Here is a 16,491-nt window from a genome sequence, read left to right on the forward strand (position 1 = left end):
TTGGTTGTAAGGGAGGAACCATTCGTGTGTATGTCTTACCGAGAGATCTTCAATTTGATCATACCTGGAATGAGAAAAATATGACATTAGTAAAAATTGATTCGGTTGTTGGAGAAGTTCAGAACGACAGCTGTCAAAGCTGCGTTAAAAATGTAAACAATCGTTTGTTAAGTGATTTTTGCGTTTTAGTTAACAATAGGATCCTCGAAATTTGAGTACATAAATCTACACTGTTCCACGAAAACGTCAAACGGTCATTTTCTGACACTCCATTCCAAAACGTCAACCGCGCGTTTGTCTTTGTCTACGCCCATAAATCGCACGGCCGCAACAATTAATCTGCCCACGGCCACCAGCAAACTTGCGAAAAATGGCCACCCCGTTCCGCACGTGCCCCTTCGGAATCGGTAATGTTCTGTCAGTGGGGCCTATAATTTGTTAGGTTTTTTTGCTCTCATATAATTGGGGTCCACACACGAGAAAACCCCCGCGTGATCACAACCTTGCCGGTCATTAATCATCATAGGTGGCGCTGCAAGCCGGGTTGGGGAGTTGTCAAGGTAGCCGCCAGTTTGGGAGTGACGCAGCGCGATTTTAGGACATGTTAGTGACCTCTGGCGGGGAGCTTTTTTCTGTAACCAAATAAAACAACCAGCGGCGGAAGTGGTTTGGAAGTGGTGACCGGTTTTTGTTAACTCCTTCTCCGCATCGCCTTATTTTTCAACGAAATAGTTAGATTAATCGGCTAATTGACCGTGAATTAGAGCGAGCGCGCGCCGTCGCGCAACTGACAGGTGCGATTGGCACGCGTGACAGCTGTCAACGAGCGGGCGGGTGCGGACCTAATGCGTTTAGGGAGGAATTAGGGCGCTTAAATAGACAACTTACGAAGTTTGTTGGAAGCATTCGGTTTTTTTTTTACATTATTAACGGTGGCAATGTGACACATATGACAAAATAAATTCCCTTTTGCATATGACAGAAGCAAAACAAATACAAATCAGTTTTGCAGATTAGCGTCACTCGAAAAATTTTGAATGCCCTTTACAAAAGTTGGGACTGAAAAGCGCCAGCTCTATTTTGGTGGTAGATCAAGGAAACTACGCGTCATTGTCGAGCTAACTAGTCGCATTTTGGGCCAAATTGAATTAAAAACGCCATTTTGTGCCGCTCACAATGCCTCAACTTTTGACATTCACAGATCCCCATAATTCGAATTCAATCCTGAGACATTCAATAAAAACCGAAAAAACTCCGTGCATTGTTGTCACTTTACTCCGATTTCAATGAAACTTTGTAGACATGTTATCCTAGGTTTATATAAGTCATTTTTGTGTATATGGAGCCAATAGTACTCGAGAATAACATTCGAGAAGGGCGTAAGGTATTTAAATGTTTTAGTATTTTGCAATTTAAAAATTACTGTATCTCGAAGCCGTTGCATCGTATCAAAAAGTGGTCAAAGACAAACTTGTATGAAATTGGACGGGCTTTCTGATAAAAATACACTGAAACAAAAATATACGCCACTTTTATGTCATTTTTCAATTTTTAAGTTTAAAAGTTAAATTTGAAGGTGATGTCACGATTTTTTTTCACTCAAAATTTTTGAGGAAATACCCTAAGATGTTACCAAAAGACTGACGAAAAATGCAGGATGGTATGTCTCTCCTAAAAAAATACAAAAATCATTTACTAAAACTGTTTTTTTGAAAAGTGGTCTAAACGTCAAAATTTTTAAAAACCGGTAGTGGGGATCGATTTCCTAGATAATTTTACATAAAAGTCTCCATATTGACCATTGTCCTATGTCCAATCCTTGGGAAGATACAGCGGTTTTAAAAATAAAAATGTTGAAAAAACGGGATTTTTTGTGGTTTTTGGCATTTTCTATATGACAGACTTGGTTTTTCAGTCTCGTAAATATTTTTACCGGAAAGCTCGTCAAATTTCCCATAAGTTTTCCTTTGCTTTGTTTTATAGCAAAATCTCATAAATGTGGCGTGTATTTTTGTTTCAGTGTATTTTTTCAGAAAGCCCGTCCAATTTCCTACAAGTTTGTCTTTGACCACTTTTTGATACGACGCAACGGCTTCGAGATACAGTAATTTTTAAAATACAAAATACAAAAATATTTAAATACCTTACGCCCTTCTCAAATGTTATTCTCGAGTACTATTTGCTCCATATGCACAAAAATGGCTTATATAGGCCTAGGATAACATGTTTACAAAGTTTCATTGAAATCGGAGAGGGTCGGGTACAAAAGTATAGGAAAAATTCCTGATTTGAGCTGGAATTGCTCTTATGAAATATTTCATGCAGAAACCACTGAAGAACAATTTGGTAGTGTATGTGAAACACAAATATAATTTTGGCAATGGTTAAACTCTAAACCAATCATAGAGTTAAAAATCGTGCCGTAAATCTAAAATTTACTTTAATACAATTGAAATTGAGCTCAGTTTCACGCACCAGAAACAATTTTGAATATGATTGGTGTTGAGTCATTAATTGCTAGCAAACATTCTCTGAAGTTGACTGCTACGGATCATTAGTGATTGCGAATTGGACCTGTAAAACAATTAGGAAGTAAAACTCACTTTGCTGCTGTACAATTAGTAATTATTCGCAAAGATTGGGAAGTGCTGCAAACCGGCAGAATTCCACTACATGTTGAAAGATTTAAAAAAAATGTTATTATCAACTATTTCAAAGTTACAATCTGAAAAATCGAACTACATCAAATTGACAAAAACTTCTAATCAAGATAATAAAACCTTCCCCCTTAAACGGAAACTAAAATTGTATGCTAATTACACGCAACTCTTTACGACCCGGCTTTCGGTGTGTGTGCGTGTGGGTCTCGTGGCGCAGGGGTAGCGGCTTCGGCTGCCGATCCCGATGATGCTATGAGACGCGGGTTCGATTCCCGCCTTATCCACTGAGCTTCTATCGGATGGTGAAGTAAAACGTCGGTCCCGGTTTCTCCTGTCTCGTCAGAGGCGCTGGAGCAGAAATCCCACGTTAGAGGAAGGCCATGCCCCGGGGGGCGTAGTGCCAATAGTTTCGTTTTTCGCGTGTCAAACAAAATCGCTACGCTCGCAGCTCACGTTTGTCAAGTTGAAGGGTCGCTGTCCGACAAGGTGACCAACCGCGCCACGCCACCGTTAAACCAGAACATGGAAAACATGTCTGTCACATGGCGCTAAAAGCTTCTGGCCACAGAGTTGTAGTGCTGGTGATGGTCACAAGTGCTCACGCGACGATGAAACACGTGTGCTACGACGCATAATTACTGGTGCTTCTAGGAAATTGGGGGCAAAGTTTATTCATGGAAATGGTGACATGCACATGGATTCTTTTGAATATCTGTAAAATTTAGTTTTTCGACCTTAGCGAATGAATCTAGCTGTAATCAAACAGCTCCGAACACTAGATCGTTCTAGCTATGGAACTGTGGCAAAGCTCAACTCTTTCATGCGATCGTAAGGTTCTATTGCCTCGCTCATTCCAGTTTAATTATTTGAGCCATCATCACCACGCCGTTTGTTTTCGTTCACAGGGACAAGAACAATCAGCAGCTCTCAAGGCGATTCTATGATTCGAGTCACCTATTTTTGACCTAATCAAAACTTTACTTTTATTTAATTGTTTAAATGTTCAATAACTTTTCTGCCATTCCTTCATTCGATAGGTCCACAATAGGTGCATCACTCTCCCGTTAACCTACCACTGCTCACCGAAGAACTAGAGCCTGGGTAATAAAACCATTTTAGCCACAGCTCAACAGAGTCATCCGACGACATTGAGGTTAATTACTTTGGCATCGCGACGCCTTGAGCAGAGACGCTTTTCGTGAACTAACGCCAGATTTGTCCCGAATTTGGATGGAAGTTTGCTCTGTGCCGAGGTTACCCAAAGATTAAGCATAACTTCTCGGCAGCTTGAATTTGTTTTTTTTAATAAATTGAGGGTTTTAAAAAATTGGACTGCAGTTTTCCGAAATCAATATTTGACATCCTAGCAAAAAATAATTTGAATCCATAAAAGCACAGTTACGTAGTAATTGTAAGTAATAAAACAAGATCAACAATTATTTGTTTTCTGAGCAATTATTTAAATTTTGATTGATTATTTTGCAATTTTGCAACTTCATTTCATATTAATTTGGCCATACTTTAGAAATTTCAATCAATTAAAAAAATCAGAGATCCAAAAAAAAAGAAATGCTAAAAATATTTGTACAAGTCAAAACCTTTTATTTAAAAAAAATCGTTATTAAAATTACAATTTGATTGCCAATTTGAAATTCCTGTTAGTTGAATTTGTAATAAAGCATTTTTAAATCTAATAAAATAAAATCAACATGATGAACTGTTAACCAATTATTAATTAAATTCGAAATTTGGGTAAATATCTCAAACTTTCCTTTTAACTAAGATTTTGAATATTTTATTTGTGATTTGGTTTAAACTTTTGCCATCCTATCCCATGTCTAAAGACGTTAAAAAATCAACTTCATTTTTCGATGTAAAATCTAATTTACAATCAAAAAGTACTCTAGTGAAATTTTAATAAATTGCACCGTTTTTAAGTTATAGCCATATTTAGGATTTTTTAAAATAGTCGCAGTTTTCCATTTTTTTTAAATAAGTGCACATGTTTGCCCACTTTCAAAAAAAAATAATTTTGAAAAGCTGAGAAAATTTTCTATATTTGGCTTTTTTGAACATTGTTGATACGACCTATAGTTGCTGAGAAATTGCCATGCAAAGGTTTAAAAAAGCAGGAAAATTGATGTTTTCTAAGTCTCACCCAAACAACCCACCATTTTCTAACGTCGATATCTCAGCAACTAATGGTCCGATTTTCAATGTTAAAATATGAAACATTCGTGAAATTTTCCGATCTTTCCGAAAACAATACTTTTAAAATTTTCAAGTCAAGACTACCATTTTAAAAGGGCCAAACATTCAATAATACGCCTTTTTGAAATGTTAGTTAGCCATGGACATCAACTCTAAAACCTATCAAAAAATAAAAAAAAATAAAAAATTGTGTTTTTTTGCAAATCAAGTTTTAGTGACAAAAAGTTAAATTAAAAATCACCATTTTTTTAACGTGTATCATTTTTTTTTTCAGTGTAGTCCTTATCCATACCTGCAACTTTCCCCAAGACAACAAATCGATCAATAAATTCCTTCAAAAGATACAGGTTTTTGATTTTTTATGCATCATTTTTGTATAGACAGCTGCCAAATTTGTATGGAAAATTATATGAACGAACTTATGATGCAAAATGGCTTCTTTGGGCATACTGAAGGCACCAAAAAAGTTTCAGCCGGAATAAAAAATACAAGGAAAATCGAATGACCGAAATCTGAGAAAATTGATCAGAGCTTCAAAATAATTATTTATTACAAACATAAGAATCACGCCAAAAAAACTTAAAACTTGCAAAAGACAGCAAAAAAGTGCGACCTTTAGCCTCCTGAATTCGTTAGCTTCAGAATCTCAACGCTCAATTACTTCTCAAGTGGATTCACTTTTGCTCTGCCGTTTGAGAGCCCTCGAAAAGGTACTTCCTCATTTTCTCGCTCAAAAGAAACGTTACGTAACTCGATACGATTCTTGATTTCCAACTACCCCTGAGATCTTTAGATTTTTTTTCGTTACTTTGAATTTCTCTATAGTCATTTCAATGAACGTACCCTGAAGATCTTAAAACTCGAGGTACTCCAACATTGTTGTTGTACCTCCACGTCGCGGAGCCATCGTTGACGTGGATATCATCCGATATCTCACGAAGCACATCTTCAGCCAGCCAGCATCCATGACCGGTTTGGAGAAAATTGCGACGCTCTAACAGCTCAAGCCATGGGAACAAGACACCACTGCCGCTGCTGATTGTGTGCTGTAACTATTGAAGTCAGGGACGGACGACCTGGCTCTTGGCTTGGGTCTTAATTAAATCAACCCGGCTCGGCTTAGCGTTTGGCTGACTGATACAAATCGCCCCGGTGCAGCTCGTGATTTTTTGTTAATTTGGCCCAGAATCGTGCCGGGCCAGGTAAAATTGGATAAATAAACCTCCAAGATCGGAGTGTTCCAAAAGAACGGCACGAACCTGGCGTTTGGCCCTGATTTCCAACGCCCGGGCGAGTGAGATATGGCCAGATTTTGAGTGCAGTTTGGCAGTTGTGGCTTTTGCTGCAAGTTGAGACGAGTGCTGACGAGTTTGTAAAACATTGACGAGGGGAGAAAAAACGTTCTGTTATGTTAATAATTACATGTGCAGCAGAAGCAGCCGGGATGTTTGCACTTTTTTTCGTACAAATAAAACGTGGTTACAACTTCTGGGAACGGTGGATTGTTTGTTAAACTTTAAGTTTGTGTTGTGTCTTTTGCATGCACTTCCATTCAGGCAAAGTAAGGTCTGGCAAAAAACTTTGTTGCGATGCGAAGAAAAAGGAATGTTCACTTGTTTGTTATGGTCATGATGATGCAAAAAAATACTTTCTAGTACCGCTGTCTGCAAAATTGTATCGAGTTTGTGCATTCTTGGCATGCCAAAAAAGCACCCATCATTGGTGAAGTTTACTGTTAGATTTTCCTTCAGAAAGAAAACTTCAATGTATATACTCAATTTAAAAAAAAAAAACAAAAAAAAAATCTTGGAGTCATTCCATCACGGTAATCACCATGTAATGTAACGCCCTCTATCAACCCACCCAAAACGTCAGACGACCATCAGTCCCAGTTCTTCCCCTTTCGCAAGTTCCCATCGTTCGCGTCCCGCAGCATAGAATGAATAATTGAAAGCAAAAGTTTCGTGAAAATGCAATCTTCGTTCCGTTGCACGCCCGTTGCTTGTGCTTCGTTACAAAGTGCAATCGCGCGCTCGCTCACGCTTGTCTGCTAAATTAATTAAACTTGACAGCCTGAAACTATCCTCACCAGCAAAAAAGAACAAACTGAACGAAAAACTACATCCCTGCAATACGATGCCCTTTTTTCGGTGGAATCAAATTAGATTCGACGTAAATTTTAAGTTAAACGACTCTAATTTAAGTGCATTCCCTTTCAAAGAATTTAAATAATCGTTGAAAGTGAACGTAATTGACGCGGACTTCAAAAGTTGGTGATGACAACCAGTGAAAAAAAAAATCAAAGAAAAAACAACTCAAAGCAAAAGAACCTGTCCCGAAACCACAACTGTCTGGCTTTGCAATATGAAACTTGCCACCCAGAGAAACAGGTACCGGCCGGTTGTGGAAACCACGTCGAGGTGGAAAGTGAAAGAGAGCCCGATTTTCTCCACCTGAACGAAAACCGCAGCCCTAGACAAAGTTTACGTTGAATCTTTATCTCAACTTCCAACTCTTTTATTTGTATTTTTTCAGAAAAAAAAACTTGGTGACAATTTAATTTTTGTCCCTTCAAAAATTCCACAATAAATTTCAAAAATGAGTTTTCAAACTAATCTGAGTGTTGCTGTCGCAAAATAAAAAAAAAATGCAAACAATATTCATATTTCTTGAAAAGGTCCCATGTGCAAACTGTATAAAAGCTATTAATTAGTATGCTTAAAAAAGGCAAGTAAAAATATAATTAAAAGTTTTTGTTTCTCGGCTCTGGTCAAACCCAGAAAGAAGGGAAGAAATAATTGAAAAAAAAAATCAAAAATCTTCACAAAATTATTTTACAATTATCACAGTTAGCTGCACTGAACAACTTCCAATTTAAAAAAAAACTAATGATTTGTTTTCTTTTTTTATTTTTTTTTTCTTTCTCTCGATCCAAAAATTCAAAATTTATTTAAAAAAGTGCCCTATTTGAAAAAATAATAATCATATACAAAAATGATTCAAAATATTTATTCCAAATTTCGATTTGAATTATAGAGTATCGTGCAAGCAGTGGTGATGGGAAGATGGATTTTTGTGGTGTTCTCTTTGTGCTGTGTTCGTGTTCATGTTCAAGCCATGCATGCCGTGGGGGGTCATTGTGCTAATGAATATTATTGCGCGTCAGTATCGTGTGAGCAGCAGTACCAGGATGACGGTTTTATTGTCGTGTTCGTTTTGTATTGTATTTGTGTTAAAATCTAGCTTGGTTATTTGTGGTGATGGAATTGTTTTTGGTGGTGGTGGTGATGGTGTTAAATAATAAGAACATTCAATTTACTAACATTGAGTCCAAAACCTCCCTACAAACATCTATACCACTAGGTGACGTAGAGATCTCTGCGCATTCTAGATAGATGTTTACTAACATGCCTTCCAATCCCCGAGGTTAGCAAGGTACCGGCCAGGAGCCTTTTATCTTACTGGATAGTATTACACGCTCATCTAAAGATGAAAACATGGTATCTCCCGTGTTGGAATATTGTAACCGGATGAAAGTCTAGTGCTATTATACGTTTAATTACAGTTAAACAGCAAGATAAGCGTTGTGCAGCCATCCGGAATTGTGCGACCTTTATTGCTAATGCTAATGCTAATGCTAAAATTTCGATTTGAATTATAGTTTTTTATGTAATTCTACTTCAAAAATCAAACCATCCACATTAACGACCCCCGGGTCTTTTGTGGTCTCTATTACAAGTTTCTGCTCGAACCAAGGAGTCCGAAGGCTTGAATGGGGAGAGCACCTAAACCTCTTTTTACTCCAAGGAACCTTCCACCCCAGTGTTTGAACTGACGACCTTTGGATTGTGAGTCCAACCGCCGCCAGCGAATCCACCGGAGTAGGCTTGGTTAGGTGTGTTGTTTGTACTTATGGCATGGAGACGACTCCTACACCTGGAATGACTTAACGGCCTAACAACCAAGGCCGGGACCGACATTTTACTTCCTCATCCGATGGAAGGTTGCAGCAGATGGGAATCGAACCCAGAATCATCCGCTAACAAAGCGGACAGCGTAACCATTCGGCCACGCACTGCCCCTGTAATTCTACTTATCATCACCAAAAATAACAATGCTAAAAGATTCATAAGAGCACACATTTGAGTGCTAAATAGTTCTATTTTTCAGCACATGTATTGAAAAATAATGATTTTTGATTTTCAAGTTGTCAACCTCAAAAAAAAATAATTTTGAGAAGCCCATAATATTTTCTTTGCAACTTTGAAAATCAGGCGATAAGACGATAAGAATCGATGTTATTGAATTTCTCGTAGTGTCTAGGTGTCTAGGTCTGTAATTTTCAACTGGAACCTACGGTACGAATTTCAATATGGGTCATTCCGTCCCAAGTGACCACGCGTCCAACATCGACCTTCACCAAATCTGCTCATATTTGGCATGGGGGTTGTTTTTGCCCCAAAAACAAAGAATCCCAAGTTTGGTGACATTTGGTCCACACCCGCGCCCGTGGCACCCCCCTCTTTTTCTGAGATTTTTGAAAAACCTCATTTTTTAAATGCATTTTGCTAAGAGAAAAGTTTACAAAAAGTGAACTTTTGGGTATGCATATTTGGAGATTTTTTGACGTAGATTCGATTGGCGTACTCAAAATTTACGTACAGTGTTGCCAGATATGAAAATTTTGCGCTTTAAGTTTTAAAATGCATTTTTAACCCTTTGGACGAGCACTTACGGGAAAACTGACAATTGCATTCGATTGCTGAGAGTTTTTTACATTAAATTCAATCAAAACCTCAGGGTAAAATGAATATTTCTTGAGATATCACATTTTTAAGTTTGAAAGCTCTGTATTGCATAGCAAATGTTTTACTTAACCATCAATTTACAACAGTACATTGCGTGAGAGCATAGTAGGCCTTGAAATTTGAATATTTTTTTTTTTCAATATCTTAATGGAAGCAAGTGAATGTCCCAAAATTGAATTTATGTATGTATGTATGCATGTATGTATGTATGTATGTATGTATTGTATGTATGCATTTAAACACCCGTCTTGGCAGGAGTTGGCGTGGTTCACGGATATAAGAAAATGACAAAATGTTTAATTTCGAGCGCATCAACCGGAATTTTCTAGTTTTATGGCCCCAGAAGCTAGCCTGAAAATATGAGCTTATTTGGTTAGAGTTGGTGGGTCCAATTTTTACCTAAAGTTAGAATGGAACTTTAATTAATTTACTATGGGGAATTTTCACTTTTAACATCTTCTTCGACAAAGTTTCCCAAAACGCTATCAAATTTTCTTATAGTCAAAATTCTCAAAGATTTTGATCCGGGGAACAACTTTGTAGAACATCGCAAATCGCTAGGAATTGATCCCGAAAATATATAGGTTAATTTTTTAAGCATGTTTTTAAATTTTGCCAAAATAAAAACTCCAAAAATCCTTCAAGTAAAAATTGGACCCACCAACCCTAACCAAATAAGCTAGTATTTTCAGGCTAGCTTCTGGGGCCATAAAACTAGAAAATTCCGGTTGATGCGCTCGAAATTAAACATTTTGTCATTTTCTTATATTCGTGAACCACGCCAACTCCTGCCAAGACGGGTGTTTAAATGCATACATACAATACATACATACATACATACATACATACATACATACATACATACATACATACATAAATTCAATTTTGGGACATTCACTTGCTTCCGTTAAGATATTGAAAAAAAAAATATTCAAATTTCAAGGCCTACTATGCTCTCACGCAATGTACTGTTGTAAATTGATGGTTAAGTAAAACATTTGCTATGCAATACAGAGCTTTCAAACTTAAAAATGTGATATCTCAAGAAATATTCATTTTACCCTGAGGTTTTGATTGAATTTAATGTAAAACTCTCAGCAATCGAATGCAATTGTCAGTTTTCCCGTAAGTGCTCGTCCAAAGGGTTAAAAATGCATTTTAAAACTTAAAGCGCAAAATTTTCATATCTGGCAACACTGTACGTAAATTTTGAGTACGCCAATCGAATCTACGTCAAAAAATCTCCAAATATGCATACCCAAAAGTTCACTTTTGTAAACTTTTCTCTTAGCAAAATGCATTTTAAAAATGAGGTTTTTCAAAAATCTCAGAAAAAGAGGGGGGTGCCACGGGCGCGGGGGTGTACCAAATGTCACCAAACTTGGGATTCTTTGTTTTTGGGGCAAAAACAACCCCCATGCCAAATATGAGCAGATTTGGTGAAGGTCGATGTTGGACGCGTGGTCACTTGGGAAGGAATGACCCATATCTGAAATTTAAACTTTTGCTCAATTTTCGGATCTCTTCAGCAAAAATATTTTAAAAATTATATAACTTGAACTAAAATATGAAATAACAGAAACTATCTACTTTAAAGACATTTCCAAAATTTATATAACATATCACAAAAATTTAAAAGTAATAACTACGTTATTTTGGAATTATTTTAATGATAAATAGTTAAATAAAAATCAAATTTTTTTGGTGCGCCTGTTTTTGATTTCTTAGAGTTTTGGATTTGCGCAGTACATTGAAAAAAAACATGATTTTTTAAAACCAATTTATGTAATGTTAATATTGTTCGAAGCAAGCAGTTCTTAAATATTCTTGTTGTTGTTTCTGAAAGCTAGCAGTAGGGGAGAGTGGGGAGACTCGATCCCCGGGGACACTTGATCCCAAGCCTGTATCTCGTCAGCATGTGGGTAAAACATTTAGCTTTGTTCTAGAAAGTTGTGCGAAATTGACTAAAACTCATTGTAGAAAACAAAGAAAAAATTTAAAATGTTTAGATTGAGTTACACACATATTTCTAAAAAGTGCTGCAAAAAACTTCCAAGAGATCTTTTTTCTTTGTTTTGATAAGTATTGAAAACACTCAAAAATTATTCAAAAAAAATATTTTTTATACATGAATTGTTTAATAAACATATGAACTCCAAAACCCTTACGCATTTGACGTTAGTTTTATCGTCATACTATTTTTACAATCAATTGTTTAAAAAAGTGCGTTTAGGGAGACTTGATCCCTGCATTTTTACAGTCACTAGAATCAGCCTCAAGATTAAATAATTGGGCTGAGTTTTCGTACATAGTTTCCTTTAGTATAGTTGTACATAACATACTGCAGTTTGAAACATTTTTCAAAAGTTTTGTAAACAAAAATTACCATCTTTTGTAAACATGCGCAATTTTGGACTAAAAAAGAAAATTTTAAGTTTTTGAATATTTTGCATGCTAAACTTGTTATATTTTGAATACAAACGTACAGGTTTAATGTGAAATTGCTGTTACTTATAGAAAATTAAAAGTTTGGATGAATAAGAAACATTGTGCTTAAGATTTCTTCAAAATGTTTACAGGGGGATCAAATTACCCCCAACATTTTGAAAATGCCGGTTTAAAATATTTTTTTCAAACGCTTGGCATGATTCGAAGAGTTTATCTGGTGAAATACCCTTATCAGCCAAACATAGTTGAATGTTTAAGCTTTCAATTAATGCAAAAAGTTCATAGTTTTGTGAGAAATTGACAGAGTTATGAGCGATACAAAAAAAGGGGATCAAGTCTCCCCACTCTCCCCTACTATTTCCAAATAAGAGAATTCATGTGAATTTCTACAGTCTTCCAAACATGAGTAGTTCTTTTTTATTTTTTATAAAAAAGATTTCTAATTTTTTTTTTCTTAGAAGATTTTTACTACTGTCTTTCATATATTTATAGCACAATTTGAAAAAAAAACTCTAGATATGTTTTATTAATTTTTGTTTGTTCTTGTATTTTTGGAAACATATATTGATTTATGCTTTATCTTGTACAAAGACTGAAATTTTATTTTTCTATAATCGCAAAAAGTTACAAATGCCTAAAGACTTTTTTCTAAACAATTATTCATTCCCTACTCAATTTGAATGGAATACAAGACATCAGTTAAAAAATAGTTTGATAACCTTTTTCTTACTGACAAAATATTTTTTTTGCAAACTCAATATTTTTTCGCGATTCTACTAATGCTTCAAAAGGTAAAAAAAAACTCTCAGAAATTAATGAAAATTATGATCGAATAAATTAAAGGGCACAAAAAGCCAAAAAAAATTACAGCTGTTCAGGCTCAACAGAATTTAAGAGGACTCAGTAAAACATCTAGGATTGGTCACAGACTTATGAAAAAAAAGTTTAGTTGTATATTAAAAAGTGGTGAAATTTTCATCAGTTTTTGTTTAATTTCACAGGTAGGCAAAATTACTCAAACAGGTTACCAAGCCAAATTCAACATTGTTTACTGTGTAATTAAAGTTTCAAAGCATTGATAAGAAATCATATTACTTAACCCTTTACTGCCCAAATGTTTTTTATTGAGTTTTTCCGTGTTTAAGAAGTTGTCATACGAAAAACTTTACTTCTCTTGTTTTATGTTTTTCTTGTTTCATGTTTAGTATTTAAATTTGCATTTATCTTGTTCAGTTTATGTTTGTTTCCGGTAGTATTAGCCTATTCTACCACCTCCTATCATTACATTTTGCCTATCTAATTTTTTCATGTTTTTACAGTAACTTTTTAAATTTTTTGCTTGTTTTCACATTTTCTGCTATAAAATGGCACCATTATCATTCAAATTGTAAAAAAAAGCGTAGAGGCATAGTCTGGGACATTAGAAAAATTACTGCATACTTCTTTTTACTTAAAATATAGGGAATGTTAATAAAAAACACAGCCAAATCGACCCCGAAAAATATGACATTTTTAAAAAAACATTGGCAAAGTCATATCAATCAATTTTAGAATTTCTTCTTTCCAATGCTTTTTTAGCGATTTTTTTAAATCGAAACCCGTCGTCTAAAGGCAGAGTTGGGTTGTTGAGGGTTAAAAACGTATTAGATTTTTGTAAAATATAGAAAATGATGCAAAGCCAAATTTGCATTCAAAAATAACTGTGGCGTCAATATATTTTAAAAATATATGCATATTTAGAAAAAATCAATCATGCTTAAAATTTTTGAAAAAATAAATTTCTGCAGTAAATGTTTTACAAACATCAACTGTGTTGAATTTGAAGTAATAAATTTAAATACCGTTGAATACTTTTGCAGCACTTTACAGTCAATAAAAAATATTGTGAAATTAGTAATTTCACCTCTTTTTTTAACAATCAATAATCAGATAAATTACAAAAAAGGAATGCTATTGAACTAATTGAAGTTATTTAACAACAGACATTTTCATAAGTACGAACCGCCTGTCATCCAGCTTTTCTGTAGGTGTTTGCATCCCACCACCACCAGACAGTGGCCACTTTGAGACCTGGGAGCAGAGAAGCAAGAAAAAAAAAGACCTCACCGTGAAGACAAACCGCAAAGTCTTTGGTGGTGGCCCTGTCTGGAGTAAAAGTTAACAACTAAACTGGTTTTTTTTTTTCGTTCTGCCACACACTGTTGCTGGTTTTGGCCTGTTGTTGCAGGCTACATTGCATCGCTGATAGAGAGTGAAACACTATCCAGGGGGAAAACTGCACGAAGAAAAAGGAGGAAAACTCCCCATCATCGCGCGCTCCATCAGAATTGTTTTTTGGCAAAAATTGGAGACGAAAAATATTCATGAAAATTAATAAAAAAATGATTTATTTTCAAATTCAATTAGAATTTATCCCAATTTAATTCATCAAAAATAGAGCCTCCTACCCTAACTGCTTCTTGCATGCTTATGCAAGTGCGCTCGCGCCCACGAAAAATGTTGAAAAACGTTAGGAATTAAAACGGAGAAAAAAAACGCGGGAAACTTTTACGCTGACATGGACGTCGACATCGTCGGAGGGGGAGAGGAAAATTGTCAGGGTGGTGGTGAACGCAAAGTATGCAAACAATTTTCCTCGGGTTGACCTTTTCGCCGGGGGAAAAAAAGTTGCAATCCGATGGGAAGAGACACATCCCGGAAATGTTTCCCCTTCAAGCTCTTCCTTTTCCCGGAATGCAACTGTGGGTGTCTGAAAGGGAGGGGGTGAAAATGTGCCAGAGTAATGTTCAAACTCTGCGGACAGTTGCGGAAATACTTTAACAATTTTTCACGGGAAAGTTTTTTTTTCTGCTCAAACCGCTGCGAAAACGCGACAGAGGCCAAGCAATTACGGGAGAGGTCTTCTGCAGCGCAGCAGGGATCCGACCTTTTTCGCACTTTTGGTGGAATTTATGGGTGGAAGGAGAGTTATAATGATGTTTCTGGGTTGATGAATTATGATTTAATCTACTGGCAAAAGGATGAACTCCCACGTAAGCGATAATCCTTTGATGAGGTAATTTTAAAATAAAACGGATTGGAACGATCTTCTGGAATTCTGGGAGTTTAAAATTTAATCAAGTCCTACATTTTTTGATACATAAAATAAACTTCGATAATTAAGACTCTGAAATTATAAGTTTTCGGTTTTGAAATTATAAGGTTTGAAAAGGAGGAATGGGAGGGTTGGGAAGAAAAATCTAAATAATATTTGCATTGACCATATAATTTCTTTTTGCCTTCCTCACCTTACTGGGGGAAGGCTATAAAATCACTCGAAAAATGAACTTCTCAATTAGACCTCTTAGACCCACCTTTATGTATACCTATCGACTCAGAATCAAATTCTGAGCAAATGTCTGTGTGTGTGGTGGGATGTTGATCAAAAAATTGTCACTCGATTATCTCGACATTGGCTTAACCGATTTTGTCCGTTTTGGCGTCATTCGATTCGTCTTGGGGTCCCATAAGTCGCTATTAAAAATTATGCAGTTCAGTTAAGTACTTCAAAAGTTATGCTATAAAAACGATTTTAACAAAAGTCCGGAAGATTGTAAAAAGGGTGGTTTTTGTAAGAAAACCCGTCATGCTATACATTTTTAGAAAGGTATTTAAAAGGCCTTACCAACGCGTCTAAGACTTTGAAGATCTGACAAATTTATCAAAAGTTATAAGCACTTAAGTGTTATTTATACGCTTTTTGGAGGCCGGATCTCAGATATGTTGATGAAAACGTTGTCCGGATCTCTCATGCGACCTATCGTTGGATAGGTATTCAAAAGACCTTTCCAACGCGTCCAAAACATTAAAGATCTGACAACCCTATCAGAAGTTATAAGTACTTAAGTGTTATTTACGCACTTTTTGCATTTTGGATAGCACCCTTTAAATGTGAGGAAGGCACCAACCACCTAAGGGTGGATTAAATATCGTTTTTATATAAAAAGCAAAAATGTGCAGCTTCTTGAAAAATGATTTTCGATGTTAACAATCATGATTAAGAGAAATCAAAATTTTTTTCTTATGTTTTTCATATGAAAAACATAAGAAATTTTTATCTTTTTTTAAATCAAATTTTCGAAAATCGGCCTTCGTCATGCACACAGGACTAGTTTAATGAGTCTTCACTAAAAATTTTAGCAGATTTTATCAAAGCAGTCAAAGACGTCGTGGCACCCGTTTTTTTGAAACAGCTGACTTAAAATAGCTATATCTTGGCAATGGTACATCCAAATTTTCCAAATTTTGTTAATAGATCAAAATGTATTTAAATGTTCAGCAAAAAGCATTAAAGTCTCAGCAAAAAAGTTTAAATGTGCACTCAT

At 35.7% G+C, this 16,491-nt stretch overlaps 1 protein-coding gene across 1 annotated transcript in view; it reads right to left on the minus strand.

Moving 5' to 3' along the window:
- Nucleotides 1–16,491, minus strand: part of LOC6044222 — a 331,172-nt gene that overhangs the window by 303,806 nt on the left and 10,875 nt on the right. The gene's annotated exons all lie outside the window — the stretch shown is intronic.

The sequence above is a fragment of the Culex quinquefasciatus genome, chromosome 3 (genome assembly GCF_015732765.1).
Source record: "Culex quinquefasciatus strain JHB chromosome 3, VPISU_Cqui_1.0_pri_paternal, whole genome shotgun sequence".
Lineage (NCBI taxonomy): Eukaryota > Metazoa > Arthropoda > Insecta > Diptera > Culicidae > Culex > Culex quinquefasciatus.